Source organism: Procambarus clarkii, chromosome 35 (genome assembly GCF_040958095.1).
Source record: "Procambarus clarkii isolate CNS0578487 chromosome 35, FALCON_Pclarkii_2.0, whole genome shotgun sequence".
In the NCBI taxonomy this organism is placed as follows: Eukaryota; Metazoa; Arthropoda; class Malacostraca; order Decapoda; family Cambaridae; genus Procambarus; species Procambarus clarkii.
The window spans coordinates 21053419-21059309 of record NC_091184.1 but is presented as its reverse complement, the minus strand read 5'-3'; the positions used below and the strand labels follow the sequence as shown (position 1 = coordinate 21059309).

Below are 5891 nucleotides of genomic sequence, written 5' to 3'. Positions count from 1 at the left end.
TGAGGTTATCTTGAGATGATTTCGGGGCTTTAGTGTCCCCGCGGCCCGGTCCTCGACCAGGCCTCCACCCCCAGGAAGCAGCCCGTGACAGCTGACTAACTCCCGGGTACCTATTTACTGCTAGGTAACAGGGGCATTCAGGGTGAAGAAACTTTGCCCTTTGTTTCTGCCTCGTGCGGGAATCGAACCCGCGCCACAGAATTACGAGTCCTGCGCGCTATCCACCAGGCTACGAGGCCCCGATAAAACATTATTGCCAACAGCATTTGGTGTTCCCAGGCAGTCACCCATCCAAGTACTAACCAAACCCAACGTTGCTTAACTTCGCTGATCGGACGAGAAGCGGTGTTCTCAACGTGCAGCAATAGAATATGTATGGTAGAATAACTGTGCCAATCCTGGCATTTATTTAACCAGGCATTTTTTGATATTCGAACCGGTGTCTCCCCAATGCAGGACATCGAGGCTAAGTGGACAGCTGCTTCCCGAGAAGGAGCTGCAACAACACGTGTACCAGTATGGGTGGGGTTAAAAGTGACAAAGGTATCCACCAAATCAACTAGAGTAAGAGTAATTAGGTCAAGTGGAGGAGTAGGTCTGTATATTAAAGAGGAGCTGGAATGCACAGAGCTCCTGAACTTGACCAATGAGGTGGTAGAGGTACTTGGAATCAAGGTAGAGAATATAAATCTAATTATTATTCTAATATACAAACCGCCAGATGCAAAATTTCAGGAATTCACTGAGCAGATCCACAAAATAGAAAATAGCCTTGATAACCTAGCAAACCCAGTACCAGATATTATCTTCCTTGGAGACTTCAATCTACCCAGTTTACAATGGAGAATAGTAAACAGTAATACTATAGCATGAAATCAACCTGGAAATAACCAATCACAGGTCAGAGAACTACTGAGATTCTGTGACAAATTCTCGCTCAGTCAGCAGATTACAGAACCGACTAGGAATGAGAACACGCTGGACCTCATATTCACGAACAATGAGCTAATCAGAGACATTACTGTCTCGGACACTACGTACTCAGACCACAAGCTCATTGAAGTGCAAACTAACATTAATAACGGTAGTAGACCCAAGAGAAACAACAAGCGAGAAGGGCTATTCAATAAATTGAATTTTAATAATAAAAGGATAGACTCGGAGAAAATAAACAGGGAACTTACAACATTCAATGGGAAAATGTTTAAGTAATAAAAATCCTACACAAGGTCCAACGTAGAAAGAGAACACAGACGACATTACAGAAGAATCGAAATCGACATCGACATCGAAAAGACTTACTACATCTTATTTGGAAGCAAATCATCAAATGCAATTCAGCTACAGATAGACAACATTAACATCAGTAATAAAAATGATGGCAAGTTTCTTGGCCTATTCCTAGACAAGAGACTCAACTTCAGCATCCACATTCAACACATAACTAAGAAAGTCTCTAAGACAGTTGGTATACTCTCCAAAATCAGATATTATGTTCCTAACTCTGCTCTCCTCTCACTATATTATGCACTAATCTACCCCTATCTTAATTATGGTATCTGTGCATGGGGGTCTACCACTGCAAACCACCTTAAGCCCATCATCACACAGCAAAAATCTGCTATCAGAATAATAACTAACTCTGCTTTCAGACAACACTCAGCTCCCTTGTTTAAATCCCTAAACTTGCTAAATATTAACTCCCTCCACACATTCTCTTGTATCAACTACATTTACAAAACCCTGTTCTTAAATGCAAACCATGCTCTGAAACTCTCCCTGGACAGATGTAATAGGACCCATTATCACCACACCAGAAATAAATATCTCTTTGATATCCCCAGGGTCAAACTTAATCTGTGTAAACACTCTATGCAAATTAAGGAACCTAGTCTATGGAACTCACTCCCTAGTGAATTGAAAAACTGTAAAACTTTTGCCTTATTTAAAAGCAAAACCAAAAAGTACCTAACTTCATCTTCTTAGTTTCCTACACTGAGCTTTAAATTTGCTCTGTACCTAGTGTTACCCAATCTCCTAATTTTTATGTAATATCAAACAACCTTATCATTGTGTTCATTGCTGTCTTCTTTTATGTGCTAGCCATATGCTGTATTGTGACTACCAACTTTTGTCAACTACCATTCAAGCTGTCATTGCAATCAATCTTATATTGTTTCTGCTGTATTGTGCCTACCAATTTGTTGTCAACTACCATTTTAAGCTGTCATTGCAATCAATCTTAGCTACCTATGTGCTTTAATATACTGTACCTACAATTTTCTCTCATCTTCTTTTTTTTTTTAATTTCATGTAATCTGTTATCATTTTTTTGTCTATAAATTTTGCAAGTATTTACCTCCTTAAAATTTTCTTAGATTAAGGACCTGCCCGAAACGCTGCGCGTGCTAGTGGCTTTACAAGACTGTAATTACCATATTTGTATCCTCACATTCCTTATGTACATTCTTGTATATGCATAAATAAATAAATAAAAGAAGAAAAAAGTTAACAGAAGTGCTGAAGCAGACACGACTTTCCATACAAAGAAGGAATAATTTAAACAGGGAGATTGAAGAAATCGAACAGAGACTGAAGCATTCATATCAGATTGAAGAAAGGCAACTAAAACAGAAAGCAATTCAAGAAATAAAGAAAAACCCAAAATATTTCTTCGCATATGCTAAATCAAAAGCAAAAACCACTGCCAGTGTTGGACCTATTCGTACTAGTGAAGGTTCATACACTGAGGATGACAGAAATTAGTGAAATCCTAAAAAAGCAATATGAGGACATGTTTTGCACCCCGATACACAGCATGAAAGTGGAAGATCTGGACAACTTCTTTATGCGTGATATACAAACCCCTGTAAATATAACTGATATCAACAAGAGCGTGGCAGGTTTTGAAAGAGAAATTGACAATATGCCCATGCACTCAGCCCCGGGTTCAGACTCATGGAATTCAATATTTATAATGAAATTCAAAGTGCCAGTAGCACAGGCACTCAGTATAGTGTGGAGGAAGAGCTTGGACACGGGGAAGATACCAGATGCGCTTAAAGCAGCAGACATAGCCCCTCCACACAAGGGAGGTTGCAAAGCATTGGCAAAGAATTATAGACCAGTTGCACTAATGTCCCACATAATAAAATTACTGTATTTGAGAGAGTGATCAGGAGTCAGGTCACTAGTTTCATGGAGACCAATGACCTCCACAATCCAGGCCAACATGGATTTAGAGCAGGAAGATCATGCCCCTCACAGCTACTTGACCATTACGACAAAATCACTGAGGCATTAGAAGAAAAACAGAGTTCAGATGTAGTATACATGGATTCGCAAAGGCATTCGATAAATGTGACCATGAAGTGATAGCACACAAAATGAGGTCAATGGGAATAACTGGTAATGTAGGACGCTGGATACTCAGTTTTCTGTCGAACAGAACACAGAGAGTAACGGTTAACCATATAAAATCGAGTCCAAGTGCAGTTAAAAGCTGCAGTATCTCAAGGTACAGTCCTTGCACCATTGCTTTTCCTTATTCTCATATCAGATATAGACTCAAATACAAGGCACAGCTTTGTATCATCCTTTGCAGATGACACAAAAATCAGCATGAAAATTACCTCTGCTGAAGATATTGAAAAACTACAAGCAGATATTAATAAAGTTTTCGACTGGGCTACAGAAAATAACGTGATATTTAAAAGTGATAAATTACAGGTACTCAGATACGGCAAAAATTAGAACCTTAAACATAATACAGGGTACAAAACACAATCAAATTTGCCCATAGTAGGAAAGAAACATGTAAAGGATTTGGGAATAATGATGTCTGATGACCTAAATTTTAGGGAGCATAACCAAGCAAATATTGCGGCAGCCAGGAAAATGATAGGATGGATTACGAGAACTTTCAAAACCAGGGATCCCATCACAATGGTTGTACTCTTCAAATCACTTGTGCTGTCCCATCTTGAGTACTGCTCAGTACTCACTTCCCCATTTAGAGCAGGAGAGATTGCTGAAATAGAGGGAGTACAGAAAACATATACAGGATACATAAACGAGATAAAGCATCTAAATTAATGGGTTCGTCTGAAAGCTCTCCGAATGTACTCACTAGAAAGACGATGGGAGAAATATCAAATAATATACAAGTGGGAAAATACTGGAGGGCCAGGTCCCAAATCTGCACAGTAAAATAACAACATACTGGAGTGAACAATATGGTAGGAAATGCAGAGTACTGTACAACCAGTGAAGAGGAAGGGTGCCATAGGCACAATTAGAGAGAACTATATAAACATCAGAGGTCCATGGTTGTTCAACATCCTCCCAGCGAGCATAAGAAATATTGCCGGAACAACCGTGGACATATTCAAGAGGAAACTAGATAGTTTCCTCCAACGAGTGCTGGACCAACCGGGCTGCGGTGGGTATGTGGGCCTGTGGGCTGCTGCAAGCAACAGCCTAGTGGACCAAACTCTCACAAGTTAAGCCTGGCCTCGGGCCGGGCTAGGGGAGTAGAACTCCCAGAACCCCATCAACTAGGTGTTTATGGATGAATAAATCATCAGGACGAGTAGAATTAACATGACTGAGATCAAAATACTTAGTCCATGTAGCAGGACCAAACAAAGCTTGGAAGGTATTAGAACCGGAAGGAATTGTGCGAGTGTGACTGCGGAGAGGACGGCACCGAGCACCCCCAGTAAGAGGGGGGGTAAAAGGCACAGTTTTTACAATGAGAGATGAAGCCACTCCATGTGATGAGGTGGTCATTACTGGGGGCTTGGGGCTCAACCCTGTCACAGAGGTAGAAGGGGAGCAGAGAGGGGTAGTCGGGACCTGGTAGACCAAGCTCTCACAAGTCAAGCCTGGCCTCGGGGACTAGAAGAACTCCCAAAACACCATCAAGTGGGTATCAAGCAGGAAAAGTCTGGAGCTGCTTGGTCTGGGACCAAAGTAGCTGGGGGTTACAGAGCCCGGCTTTCCATCACAGTGCGACTCGGGGCCCTGGTCTCCCACCCCACATCTGAGAAGTTAAAAATAAGGGTCAGATATCAGCATGTAAATGAACAGGTAAACATATCATCAACAAACAAGCCCCCATACCCACCATGGCGGCACAATTAGAGGATAGGACACCTGATAAGACGTGGGCCCCCCCAGGGGTGCATCGTAGATATATGCCCTGCAATCACCACTTTAAGAACCATCAGTCCGTCAAGGTTGGGCTCAGCAATGAAGGAAAAGAGTGACAATAAAAGTGTCCCTTTGCTCAACAATTTCGGGTACCACAGTTTTACGGGCGAGAGACTGTGCTTCACCTAACACCCAGTGTCAAAACAGAAGACGACATCTAAAAGAATGATCAAGAATAGCAAAAAGTCGCTGGGAAATAGCAATTAAAAAGGAGAATTGGGAAGAAATTATCCTTAGTAGGAAAAAGCATTCAGCACAATTAGTGAAGAAGGCAGCAGGAGCATAAGGCTTCAAAAGGACAGAGGACACTGTCCCATGGAGCATCACACTCTAGCATCCGCCAACCAAGCCCCCTCACGATGGCAAGGAGCTGGAAAGGGAGGGAGAGATGAAAAAGACGAGAGGGTGAAGAATACTGCCCGGTGAGACACCAGTGTTAATGGGTAGAGTGGGAAAATTGGAATTATTCACAGAGACATACTGGAGCCTGTCACTGAGGTAAGATTATAGGTATTGGAGGGAGTGACCTCTTACTCTGTAATGTTGCAATTTAAGAAAGTTAATGTGTTTACAATGTCAAAATGTCTTATGTAGGTCAACAAATAAATGAATAAGTTTTCCAAGGGCTGCATAAATGAAATTAATCATACTAACTGGGCATGATTGGTCCTTTTTTG

At 41.5% G+C, this 5891-nt stretch overlaps 1 pseudogene; it reads right to left on the bottom strand.

Annotated features, from left to right (window-relative positions):
• Positions 1-254: 254 nt before the first annotated feature.
• Positions 255-370, bottom strand: LOC123749427 (5S ribosomal RNA; annotated as a pseudogene).
• Positions 371-5891: the final 5521 nt, after the last annotated feature.